General features: G+C 52.9%; 2 long non-coding RNA genes across 7 annotated transcripts; both read right to left on the reverse strand.

Annotated features, from left to right (window-relative positions):
* Positions 1–1142: 1142 nt before the first annotated feature.
* LOC147600410 (uncharacterized) lies at positions 1143–9754 on the reverse strand. 6 transcript variants are annotated; one of them, XR_015258665.1, is made up of 8 exons: positions 9688–9754; positions 8905–9263; positions 8714–8815; positions 7525–7584; positions 6443–6523; positions 4905–4959; positions 4534–4808; positions 4327–4421 (listed from the first exon to the last, which is right to left on the reverse strand). It is a non-coding gene; the product is annotated as an uncharacterized LOC147600410 (long non-coding RNA). The 6 variants fall into 6 exon arrangements; XR_015258664.1 differs by having other exon boundaries at positions 7525–7614; XR_015258667.1 differs by lacking the exons at positions 4327–4421; positions 4534–4808; positions 4905–4959; positions 6443–6523; positions 7525–7584 and adding an exon at positions 1143–1383.
* A 1016-nt stretch (positions 9755–10770) lies between these two features.
* LOC147600411 (uncharacterized) lies at positions 10771–12204 on the reverse strand. Its single transcript, XR_015258606.1, has 3 exons — positions 12188–12204; positions 11972–12073; positions 10771–10823 (listed from the first exon to the last, which is right to left on the reverse strand). It is a non-coding gene; the product is annotated as an uncharacterized LOC147600411 (long non-coding RNA).
* Between the last annotated feature and the right edge of the window lie 1453 nt (positions 12205–13657).

Below are 13657 nucleotides of genomic sequence, written 5' to 3' on the forward strand. Positions count from 1 at the left end.
CACACCAGTTCTGTGCTTTGCACGCCAAGCGCCCGCCAGCAGTGTGCCCGTGGGGCGGCAGCGGCGTTTCGTTACCGGGAGGCAGCAACGAGCGCGGCGGCACCACACCGCAGCACCGCATCGCCGGTACCGGCGGCCGGCAGCGAGCAGCATGGTGGCGCCTGTGTGGCTCGCACCTGTAGTACCGGGTTTGCTTCGCCAGGCGGCAGCACTGAGCACGGGCGAGTGCCAAACCCCGCACGTGAAGCGCCCCAGAGTGTCTCTGTTCAGTCGGCTTGAAGCGCACAGAAAACCACACAAAAACGAGAACAAAACTACACCGGGGCCGCAGGAGTAGCACATGCTCCACATAAGCCCGAGCGCAATGCGGCGGCGTGGCAGCAAAAACTAAACCTACCTGCACACACTGGCAAACACAGGATGGGTGCTCAGCACTGGGTGCGGAAAGACTACACCTCCCAGGATGCTCCGCGTAGCCATCATGGCGGACCAGACCCCTCGTGCCTCTGGACTTCAGCTCCCGGCACGCTCTGCGAAGCCATAACGGCCAACCGCAAGCCCTGTACCCCAGGACTACAGTTCCCAGCATGCCACAAAAAGCAGCCTTTCCTGCGGGCACACCGTTACCCCTGCACCGAGCGCCCCAGCACAGCCTCGCAACCCCCAGCGCGGACGCTGGCAGCCCCCACCGCTGACTGCAGCACGCCGCAGCACGGCCGCGCCCCCACCACTTTCTGTAGCCGCACACAGACCGCGCCAGCCCGGCCGCTGCGCTCCTCGTGGCTTTTTCCGAGACCCGCCGGTCCATCGCCTGGCCCCCGCTCACCTTCTCCATCCCTGCAGGCGCAGCCGCAGCCCGGCGGCGCTCGGCGACCGCTCCACTCCCCCCGTGGCTCGCACTGGCCCCTCCACGGCCACCCGGGGCAGGGCAGCACCAGCCCCTCCAGCAGCACCCACCCCTTTACAGGGAGGGGCCGTCTCCACCACCCTCACTGCCCGCACCTGGGGCTCCTCCAGCCCCGGCCCACAGCTGGAGCCCGGCAGGAACTGGGGGCCATCGCCTGACCCCCACACTGCATCACCTCCTCCCCTCGGCTCCTCACCTCCCCTGGCCCCGGGCAAAGGGAGCAGAAACGCAGCCATGAAGTCAAAGGAGACAGCGAGTGTTTATTCAGTCACGCACATAAGTCCGAGCAGCGAGTCTGCTCTGGAGCTTGCAGCCTCCGATCCCCTCCCCGTGTCCCTGGAACGACTGCCAAGTCATTCCAGGAGCCACGCTCGTTGGTTCGGCAGGGAACGTACGGTGGGTCGGCTGTGTCCTGGAGCGCCGGGCTGCTGAGCAGACTTGGAGGCTGCCAAAAACAAAGAGCAGGGCACGGAACACTACAAGAGAAGAGAAGAGAGGCAGCTTGCAAGACAGAGGGGCGTAGCGAGAAAGCACGAGGCAGGAAACAGGATAGCGAGAGAAGGATGGGGACAGAGAAGGACAGGGAGCCTGACAGAGGTGGGCAAAGAAGCAGTGGAGAGAGAGAGGAAAAGAGGCAGCAGAAAGAGGGAGAGGGAGCGGGACAGAGACCAGCAAAGAAGGATGGGGAGCAGGATGGAGATGCAGGAAAAACCTGAGCTGGGCAGTACGACAGGGAGGTAAAGACAACTAGGTGCAGGAAGCCAGACCAAGAGAGATGGAGAAAGCTAAAGCCATAACAAGAACAGGGCAGAGAGGGAGGACTGAAACAACAGTGAAACAACAGGGACAGGACGCCAGGACATCAAAGGTTGGACAGAAGAGGTGACAGCAAGGGGACAACACAAAACAAATCATACAGCTGCATGCTTAGAGGGCAGAGAGGGAAGAATTAAGAAATAGGGACAAGGAGCCTGAAAAAAAGAGAGAGCTGGAGAACAAACAGTACAGCAATGCATACAGAAAGAACAGGGGCGGAATTGAAAATCAGATGCATCGGGGAGCCAGAGACGGCAAGCTGGATAAAGGAGAAAAGCGACAGGCTAGAGGGCACAGAGGGAGGAAATGGAAAACCAGAGACTGGGAGCTGGACAGAGAGAGAGGCAGAAATTAAAAGGGCAAGTGCGACAGGCCACAGGGCAGAGAGGGAGCAATGGATAAATACGGACAGAGGACCAGGCAGAACACAATGTGAAATAATAGGAACAGGACCGGCCTACAGGGAAGAGGGAAGAATTAAAAAACGGGGACTGGGAAGCTAGACAGAATGACATGGAGAAACAAAAAAATAACAGTGACGGCTTACCAGACAGATAGGGAGCCGCAGGCAGAGAGAGATGGAGGGGAAACAATCAAATAGCGTGCAGCTGCAAGACAGAGAATGTAGAATTTAAACTGAGCATTACAAGCAGGTGGGCTAGCTTTGTGGGTTTAGCCCACAGTACCCATCGCTGTGCAGAAATTACAGAAATAAATACCTCTGCTCTGTGCGTAAGCCTGGCGTACTGCGCACTGGGTAAACAAACCCAGATTTGGGACAGCAAGAGGGATAGGGAGCAGGACAGAGAGATGGAATGGGAAAGGAAAAAATGCTGGGAGGCTGAACAAAGGCAAAGAGAAACAAAGACAGAAAGCAGGGCACGGGAATGGAAGCAAAACAAAATAGCGATGGCCTGCAGGACCGAGACGGCGAAATTAGAAAACAACCACGGGGAGCAGCACAGAATGACAGAGAGAGAATAAAGGAACAGAGAGCAGGACAGCTCTGGAGGAAAAATCAACTGTGATGAGCACTGAGAGAGAAAGACCAAGAAATAAAAAAGACAGTGAGGGAAAAAGAAAGGAAAGAAGAGACATCCAGCTGAACAGGCGAATACAGTTAGAAAAGACAGGAGAGCAAACGGGACACAGAGAGAAAAACAGAAAATAAAGTGGGAGGAAGCAGGGCAACAGGACAAAACCAGGAAAAAATAGGAGCGAGATCTGGACAAAAAAGGGGAAAAAAAAAACCGACCAAGGAAAAAAGACAGAAAGAGGGACAGGGAGATGGCAGAGAAAAGAAACAGCAGCAGCAGGATGGAGACGGGAAAAAACCATCAACCTTAGATTGTCAGGAGGACAGAGAAGAACATGAATACAAGCAATGGCCTGCAGGACCGAGACACAGAAATTAGAAAACAACCATGGGGAGCAGCACAGAATGACAGAGAGAGAATAAAAGGACAGAGAGCAGGACAGCTCTGGAGGAAAAATCAGCTGTGATAGGCAGTGGGAGAGAGATACCAGAAAAGAAAAAAAACAGTGAGGGAAAGAGAAAGGAAATAAGAGACACCCAGCTGTACAGGGGAGCACAGTTAGAAAAGACAGGAGAGCAAACGGGACAGAGAAAGAAACAAACAGACAATAAAGTGGAAGGAAGCAGAGGAAAAGGACAAAAACAGGAAAATAAATAGGGATAGGAGTGAGATCAGGACAAAATGGCGGGGGGGGAAACACTGACCAAGGAAAAGAGACAGAAAGAGGGACAAGGGAGAAGGCAGAGAAGAAAAATGGCAGCAGCCAGATGGAGATGGGGGTGGGAAAAAAACCTTGGATAGACAGCAGGACAGAGAAGAACATGAATATGAGCAAGGATCGGGACAAAGGGATATAGCAAGAAACGACAAGACAGGGAGCAAGACAGACAGAACAAAAAAGCATTGAAAGAGAGAGAGCATGCACTTGTGAGAGCCACAGGGGTTGGAGAGATAAAGATAAATCTTGAAAGAGCTACAAAGGCACATCAACTTAATAAAACAGGCCAGGGAACAGCATGAAGGCCCAGAGACAGCAAGGGATGAACAGGATGGAGTGAGAGGCAGAATTGAAGAAAAACAGCAACACCAAGCAAGACAAAGGGATAAAGCAAGAAAGGGAAGAAACGAGAGAGACAGGAAGGCAGGGACTCAGAGCGGCATGTACAGGCACAGGGAGGAAACAAACGCCAGAAAACAGACCAGAGAAACTGCAAAGAAAAAAAAAAAAAAAGAGAAGGATGCAGAAAGGCACAAAGGGAAATACAAGGAAAAAACAGTGATGGGCTGCAGGACAGAGCCAGAGGGTGGAAAAAAGGAAGGAGAGAGGGGAGAACAAGAGCCCAGATAGAAAAAGAAAGGGTGCTGTACAAGAAGAGAGAGAAGGGGAAAGAGAAAGACGGAGAAAAACAGAAAAATGGAAAAAGATGAGAGATACAGGGAAGCCATGAAAATCACAGCAGCGTGAGAAAGAAAAAGGGAAAGAGAGGCAGCTGGGGGAGGGCCAAGGAGGCCCTGAGATGCAGAGGAGGGGAGAAGGGGCCCCAAGGGCCCAGGACTCACCACAACTCTCAGCGCTCCAGGGAGAGTTTGCCAGTTCAGACCCTTTTTTCTCCGCTCTTCCCTTCCTCTTCTGTCACTCCAGTTGCTTGTCTGTCCCAGACCTAAGAAAAGAGGGGGATGCGTTACAGCTCTTATGAGACAAAGCTCCCTAGAAACGTAGCCTCGCTCACCCAGTACTTGACCGTGCCCCCTTTTTAAATTATGTGTACAGACCCTGCGGCGCTCTTTGGCGATCTAGCCTGCTGCGGCCTTCAAAACGGGATCTTCCTCACCCAGAGAGGCAGGCTGTCTCTTGCACGCAGTGGGAGGCAGCTGCCGGTCAGACGGCCTTCAGTTACGTCTTCCGGACCCACAGTGACAGGTGGCTGCCTTCGTCCGACCGGACTGCGCACCAGCTTGCGGCTTTGCCACCCCCCTTGCCCTTGAGAGAGTGGCTACCTGGAGCGGCTCCACAACCACTGCTGCCCAAAACAGCAGAGGAAAAGGCACTAAAAAGCAACGACAAAGAACAAAGACAAACTGTCAAGACACTAGGAATGACATCGACAGCCTAAAGCATCAGCCAGGCAGGGCTTGCAGCTGACCTTGTGCCGCAGTTTAACCGCAGCCAGCAACTGTGCTCGCTCACTGCCCCCGACCCTGTGGGATGGGGAGAGACTCAGAAAGGTCAACGTGACAACTCTTGTGACTTGAGATAAAAACAGTTTAATATTAAGGAAAAAAACAACCACCACTGGTAAGGAAAAGCGGAACAAAAAAAAAAAATACAGCAAAAGAAAACCAAAGACATGCAACTGATATAAATGAACACACTTGTAGAGTGAACACACATTTAGAGTGTTTTCATTTTAGAATGGAAACAATCTCCATAAAAGTTGGGGGTGGGGGGCACTGGGCAAGTTGGGGAACACAGGCAGTGCCCCAAGGATCCTGAGACAGAGGAGTCATGGGGAGGCAGCGCCAAAAAGGGGGGCATCGAACAGGGACACAAAACCAGAGCGCAGGGCACGCAACGGGCAAAACACAGGGGAAAAAAAACTCACAAGGGAGGAAAACCTCACACGGGGGGGGGGGTGTTTTAGTGAAAAGCATTTGCAAGTGATACAGGGAATTAACTGTCTACTAAATATTGCTTGATTTAGAAGACTGACTGTCTGCATACTGCTTGATTTAGGAGACTAACTGTCTGCTAGACAATGCCTAACAATCCTCTTTGCCTTGAAACTCACTTAAGCTTATCAGGGACTGGTACTTGTCAAGAAACTGGTATTCCTCAAGGACTAATATGTCAAGCAAAGGACATGATAACAGGAGTCGTTCAGAAACTGCTGAAATCCCCAAGTGAAAGGAGAGCATGAGTGAATGACTGAAGTTCATCTAGAGGAAGATCAGACCCCTGAAGAAGTAAACGACCGCCAGAGACAGATCTGAAATGCTAACGCAAGTGGTTTTTTAATAACCCCGCCTCGCTTATGCACATGTATGTCTGTATTGTGCAATCCTAGGAATGTGTGTACCTGCACCAGATACATTTTTGGTAAAATGTGCTGTCAGTGTGCGTGCTTTTGGAGAAGCAATCCCCCACGCACCCGGTGCCAAATAAACATGCCTGCTTTATAACTCTCTCCGAGTTGTAGAGTTTGATCCACGCGTCAGGAGGGCTGAGAAACACAGAGCGGGACAGTGGGGACGGATACGAGGGAGAGACGGACACGCAAGGACAAGGGGTACGTGTGGGAAGAAAGGTGCATAAGGATGACCTATAGCAGGGAGTCCACGCAGGACAATCCACAGCACGTAACTCACCCGGCATAACCTGCACGAGATGACCCACACCGGACAATGGACCCACACTGCGTAATCCCCAGCGAGAACCCCTCCGTCTCCCACTGGGTCACACCAACTTTCCCCAAATTGAGTGGCTTTTTTTTTTTCCTTGTCCACAATATTTTTTTTTCCCATGGCCAGACCATGCTCCAGACCACACCTCATTTGATTTTTCCTGTGTCTGAATATTTAGTTAAAAGACTACAGAAGGAAAATCGCCCCATCCTTAACATTCACTCTAAAATCCATGCGGCAAGTCCCTTAGGAAAAATGCAGTCACGCATCATAGACGTACCTTGTACTTGCAGACCGCTACGGCTCCTTTCCATCCATCTCGTACTTTCATGGCCAAGGAAAGGGCGACCACGGTGAAACGCTGGCAGCAGACATTCAGCAGAGAGAGGGAAAAACCCCTTAGTTTAAAGCTAGGCAGGAATCTAACTCTTCCTTTTGGGGCGAGGTTTCTCAGGACTAAAACCACGTGAAGGACAGAGTATTTTGCAGCACCTTTGGTACAGCTGTTTGATACCGGCCTTTAAAGCTTTTGCATTTTTCAGACACCCGGGCCTTTTTTTGACTCATTGGCAGCTTTAGTTTCACTCGAACCGCTGTCCTACATACAGGCAGGGGACAGACACAGATGCCTACATACATTTTCTCAACCCTAAGTACAGCCGAGATCTCCTCACCCTCTATGTGCCAAGTTGAATATTTGTTTGTTAAGGAGCACAGCAACACTTCTCTCCTCGTGAACTGCCTCCGAGCAGAGGAGGGCTCTGGGATTTCCTGGACGCCAGTGCTCCCGCTTTCACTGTCAACTCCGCACGGCCACCCACTGGAAAAAAGGCCTCAAAATAACGAACGTCAGACGATTGCTGCCACACCAAAAGTGCCAGCACTGAAAGCTCGTGCTGCTCCTCGACGGCCCTTGCCAGCGCCTCTACAGGCCCACAAACATTATCCAGCCTAGAGACTGCATAAAAGGCAGACCGCCCCAGGCTGCAACACTCTAGCCCAGCGTACACTGACCATTAACGTCTCCCCCTTCACCTTCCCGAGAGAGACTGTTCCCAGGGAGCCCTCTTCCTCCCATCAATTTACTACACCCTCCCTGCAGTTTTCAACCTTGTTCCCTCCTCGGCTGTGGTCCCTCAACTTAGCTCTCAAACGGCCAGGAATCAGATTCCATCCTCAAAAGAACAACCCCATGCTAACTAAGATGGCGCTTCCTCGCCCAGCTCCTCCTCTAAAAAAAAACAACCCAAAAATAAAACCTACCAAACAGGACCGCCCTTCAACATCACACCACTTACCACCAATCTCTTCTACTCTTCTATGGCACTCTCCTCCTCAAAAGCGCCACAGTGCTTTGCTCACCGGCTCCACTCATTCCCAAGAAGTCCAATGCTGCAACTGCCGCTCGTGGTGCTTCAGATGCTGAGAGACGCAAAGCTCAACTTACTTTTTCTGGGGTGTAGGCAGAAAAAAATAGGTGTCATACCAAGCTAACTAGGAAAGTATGTCATTACATGCAATAACAACATTATCAAAAACTACCTGCTTTAGCTTCCTACAAGAAAACAAATGCTCCAGGCTTCATTTCTAGCAAGACCATGGCATGCTATCTAACTTCTACCACAGCTACGTTCTGGACAGGGCTGAATGACAAACATAGCAGAACGTGGTGGCTCGCACACGTGGCCGACAGAGGCACGGAGTTCCTGGCACTGCGTCCTGGTGTCTGCTCTGTCAGGGAGGGCTCAGATGGACCAACCACTCCTTGCTGGAGGCACCTGCCTGTGATTCACTACTCAGTCCCCTCCAGCAGCCATGCCCAGGCAGCCCCCTTTACAGCTGGAGGCCCCTCATACAGCAGGGCCAGGGCCAGGCCCACCCTCAGCCTCACTGGCCCCACCTCCAGCCCCAGCTGGAGCCCATCAGGAGCAGGGGCCCTTGCCCAAGCCCCACAGCACATCACCCCCTTCCCTGTGCCTGTCCTCAGCCATCAGCTCTGCACCCAGGGGCTGCAAACACATCCAGGGGCACAGAGGAGGTCACAGACAGTGAGATACAGAACAGAAAAAAAAAAAGCCAGTGACAGTACGCAAGACAAAGAGATCGAGAAAGAAAGATAAGAAAAGAAAGAGAGAGATAGGAAGGCAGAGGCACAGGGCAGGCATGCAGAGGCACAAAGAAAAGCAGGCCAGAAAACAGGCTGGAGAAATTAGTTGGGGGGAGAAGACAGATGCAGATCAGGACAAACAGATGGAAAAGGCAAAAACAGCAATGGGCTGCATGACAGAGACAGAGGACAAACAAAGGAAGGAAAGGGAGCAGAACAAAAGTGCAGGGATACAAAACAAAAGGAAGTGGTAGAACAAGAGATTTAAAGGGAGAGAGAAAGGGGGAAGAGCATACAAGAATAGAGAGAAGAGGAGAGGTAGAAGGAAACAATAACAACAACAAGAAATCACAGCAGCTTGGGAAAGGTAGGGGTCACGGGAGCGGCAGGGAAGGACACGGACACACAAGAGAGGAGGCAGAGCCCCAGGGGCCGGGGACTCACCACAGCTCTCACTCCCGGCACTGCTGGGAGAATCTGACAGGTCAGATGCTGCTTTCTGCTTCTCTCCTCTTCTGTAACTCCGGCCACTTGGCTGTCCTCCACCTAAGAGAATACCTGGGTGTCTTACAGCTCTTAGACAAAAAGCTTCCTAGACACGTAGCCACGCTCACTCACGCGCTATGTGGCCGTACCGTGCTTCAGGTTCCACGTACAGACTGTGCAGTGCGCACTGGCGGTCTGGCCTGCTGAAGAGTACAAAGAGGGATCCTTCCTCACCCGGAGAGGCAGGCTAGGCTCTCTCTCGCCTGCAGCGGGAGGCAGCTGCTGGCTGGCTGGCCTTTGGTTTCTTCTTCTTTACCTTTCTGTGACCTCTCCAGCTTCAGCTGCAGCAGCTCCTCTCCACAGGCAGTAAGCGCTCCATCCGTTCATTTTCGCTCCCGCACCGCAAGGAGAGCGCGGCCGGGCAGAGACAGCCCACACAAGCCTGAGGCGAGTGCAGTCAACAGCATTCCCAGGGGAGGAACGGACAGCCACGGCCTCGACACGGCCTCTGGGAGAGGGAAAGAAGAAGCAGCGACCGTTATTACCGCACGCGGCCCCTGGCCGGAGCGCCTGCTGCTGCAGGGGATTCTCCAGATACACTGAGGTCCCCCCTCGCAGCCTTCAGGGCAGGGCGTGGCCCGGTGCTACGGGACAGGCTTCAGGGGACGCGCCGGAGCGGCGGGCAGCTGCACGGGGCCGGGGGAGGCTCGGGGGGAGCTCTGGCGAGCTGGGGAGGTGCCCGGCGTCTCCGCCCGGGAGGGGGGACCCCCTCCTGCCCCTCTTCCCTTCTCTCTGCTCTCGGGTCACTCCCCGGGGCTGCCCCCGCCCGCCTCGGCTCCGAGCGGGCGGCTTGAGGCTCCCCGGGCGGGCAGGAGACAGCGCTGCAGCCACGAAAGGGGCTCGCTCACCTCACGGGTGCCCTCGGTACTCACCGGTCACCGCTGCCGGGACCCGTCGGCCGCACACCGCCATGCTGCTCCCAGGCACAGCGCATGCGCGAGGAAGGCTGACATCTGCGCATGCGCGAGAGTGGACCTGCACGCGCAGTCCGAAGACAGTGCCTGCCAGGAGAAGGGCAGAGCAGGGGAGGAGGGGGGAGTGAGGGCACAAGACAGGAGGGCAGGGGGCACGGGGGGGACCAATCACAGAGGAACATTTCAGCAGAAAGCATTTGGGAGGGTGCAGAGACACAGAAGGGGCAGGAGGGACGGACACGAGCTGGGGACGGACGGGGACGGATGAGGGGGGTGTGGGTAGAAAGGTGCATGAGGGGACATGTGTGGGGATGACCTACACCGGGGGTCCGCTTGGAATAATCCACAGCGGACACAACTCACCTGGGATGACCCGCAACCGATAATCCACTCCAGGTAACTGACTCAGACAGACCAGGTAATCCACGCAGGGTAATCCCCAGGACTGTCCCTCCATCTGCCAGCCTTTCACCCCACATTGTCCCCAAATTAAGGTGGTGTTTTTCTTTTTTTGCTTTCCCATAATATTAAAATCTCGCTACGCCAAGTTGCCCTGTAACGCTTGGCTCTTAAATGCCAGCCTGGCCCACAACTGCCTCACCTTCTCCAACTGCTCATCAGCGCACGTCACCGTCCCTGAGTGGCACCTACAAAAACCCAAGCAAAAGGGTACGTGGTGAGATACTGCCTGAAACCTCAGCCTCCGCGCACCTATGCCCGTTCTCCATCTCCTTTACCTTGACAGCTCACCCACCTAGGTATGTCAGTTCCAGTTGTCATATTGAGGCTGGCGGAGCACCTGCAAACACCAAACAAGGATTAAAACTTCACCAGCCATGCAAGACCTGAAAAGTAACCGCAACTTCAGCCCACCAAGCACCATTCACCTTGCCTGAGTCCACCCCACTGCCCGACACTCTCATGGCACTTGTCGCTTCTCACTTTCAAATTTTATAATAATAGAAATACTATAATTGAGTCCTGTAGCCACCCATCACTTGTTCCCTCCAATGCCACACACTCACCCACCTCTTCACTGCCCTCCACTCGCCTCTCCCCCGTTGCCCTTCGGTGCACAGCTCAGGCCTCTGCATCTGTACAAACATTAATGTCACGCAAGTCAACCGCTAGCAGAGCGAGAGCTTAACAACTCCAGGGATCTCCTTTTGATTTAGGAGTACCAACTGGAGCCTGCCATTAAAAGAAATACAGAATTCAAACATTAAGCCCTACACACACAAGCCTTCACACTTTCTAAAATACATCCTCAAAACTGGCACGCTAGCGGTCTCTCCCACACGGCTCCGGTCATTCCCTCACTGCTCACAAAATACTGCAGAAATTACTCTCCTCGCTCATCTGCTGACAACAGCTGCTCGATCCCCAGATGACCAGACAACCTTGGCCTCAACAGTCTAGGCGTATTCACCGTATTAACCACAGACACTTGCCGTTATTCTACCTAACTCTGGTTCTACAACCCCGGCAGGGCAGCTCAAAGCCAAACAGACACGCATACAGACACTACACAGAACACTACAAACTACAGGCCTCCAAGATCAAAAAACACTCTCAGCCAGAAAGATGAAGCCCAGACGGAAAACATCATCAGAGAACATTGACCTGTTGGACCGTGACAGCGAGAAGAAGAGGCTCTCTGCCAACGCCTGAGAAAGAGTAGAACATCATGTCCTGGGACAAGACCTTATTCTCCAAACTGAGAAGTATGAGCAAGAAGCCTGGCTTCAACACCTAAAGAACATCAGGTTGCAGGGAAGAATTCCCAGTCTGTGAACATGGACGGTTAGAGAGCAGAGCTGCTCACACAGCCAAGAACGATGCCAGAAAAGAGGACTGTCCCTAAACTTCCAATATGAGAACGATCCAAGCATTAAGCTTGTAACTCCATAAAAGAAGGGCCCGATAGGGACCGTGATGATGAGCACCAGCGTTCTGGACCTCAGAGCTGGTGCCTGCCGTGCTCCTTGAGCAAAAGGAGGACGCCGAGACCGAGGAAGGTCTAAGACACAGAACCAACAAAACAACAAGAGACACAGGCTGGAACTGCCCTGCCCAGCACACGCCAGCATCATGCTGAACAGTAACCCAGCCCCTTTTCCCTGCGGAAAGGGGATTGTTCCTGTACAGGCCTTCCACTCCACACGATCTTTAGAAGTCTCCCCTACAATTCCTAACCTCATCCCCTCCCTCCCCTGACCCCTCGCCAGCACCCGTGCCTCACCTTAGCTTTCGGAGGACAGGAGTCCGATTCCATGCATGACACGAAAACACCACAGTCACCCCACTGGATTATTCCTGCAGTCACGAGGTCTCTTTTCATTGTCTGCAAAAAAAAAAAAAAAAAAAAAAAAAGAAAGCCAACACCAACCCTCTCACAACAGCACCATTATTCAGCATCACCTTAATCAAAACAGACATTTCCAGCAATCTGCCCCACCTTGGACAAACCGCTGTGTTCCGCTCCCCTGGTCTGCGACAGTTCCAGAGTTGGACTCTAGCTGTCCTTCCTTGTGGCGCCTAAGATAGCAAGAGGCACAAAATTACCATTAGGCTTACAAGACATCAGCAACCCCACGCTCCTCCTCTCTGCTACCTGGCTCACCTCGAACACTCACACAGTTACAAAGTCAGCCTGTGCAAAACCTGCAAAACAAACAAACAAACAAACAAAAACCCAAAAAAACCACCCACCACACTACACTGAGTTGTCATGTAAAACATTGCTCTTAAATGCCAGCCTGGCTTGCAACCGCCTCACCTTCTCGGATCACTCTTCAGTGCACTTCACTGTCGCTCCAAGCGGCACCTACGAAAACCCAAGCAAAACAACACATGCTGAGATACAGCCCCAAACCTCAGCCTGCCCACACCCGTGTCCATCTCCTGCTCCTTTATCTCGACAGCTCACCCATCCAGGATCCCTCAGTTTGAGTTAACACACGGAGGCTGGGGCGCCATCCGCAAACCCCGAACAACGTGGGTTGCTTAAACCATTCACCAACAATACAACACCCGAAAAAGAACTGCCACTTCAGCTTGCCGATCACCGCTCGCCTTGCCCGAGTCCGCTACGGTGCCTGTCTCTCGTCGATACAGACCTTCAAATTCAAAGGAAAAATAGCAATGTATCAGTGTAGCCCTACAGCCACGCATCACGCGTTCCCTCTAATACCACGTGCCCATGCACCATCCTAACTGCTCACCTCTCTTCCATCGTCCCTTGGTGCACACCTCAGGCCTCTGCACCTGTAGAAATGTTAATGTCACACAAGTCAACCGCTAGCAGAGTGAGAGCTTAAGAATTCCAGGTGTCTCGTTTGGACAGCCTGCTGTTAAAAGAAATACAGAATTCAAACATTAAGCTCTACACATACAAGCCTTCACACCTTCGATATCCCATCCTCTGAACTGGTATGCTAGCTGCCTCTCCCACACGACTCCGGTCATCCCCTCGGCACCCACAAAATACCCTTGAAGTGACTCTCCTCACTAACGTACTGATGACAGCTGCTCTGTCCCAGATGATTGTATGACCTTTGCCTCAACGGCCTAGGCATATCACCGTAATAACTACAGACTCTTGTCACCAATCCACCTAGCCCTAACTCTCCACCTGCAGGCAGGGCAACTCCAAGCCAAACACACACATGCACACAGACACGACACAGAAAACTGCAAACTATGGGCCTCAAAGATCAGAAAAAAGACCCCACATCACATCACACACCCCCGCCCCTCCTCAGCCACAAGCTCTGCACCCAGGGGCTGCAAACACGTCCAGGGGCACAGAGGAGGCAGGAAAAGTCTATTCATGAATGCATATTAAAAAAATCCCAGCAGTGAGTTAGCTACAAGGCTCCCCGACCAAACACTGCAGGACAGACGGAGAAAACGGGAACAGAAAAAC

This window comes from Chlamydotis macqueenii, chromosome 5, assembly GCF_036417535.1.
Source record: "Chlamydotis macqueenii isolate bChlMac1 chromosome 5, bChlMac1.mat, whole genome shotgun sequence".
In the NCBI taxonomy this organism is placed as follows: domain Eukaryota; kingdom Metazoa; phylum Chordata; class Aves; order Otidiformes; family Otididae; genus Chlamydotis; species Chlamydotis macqueenii.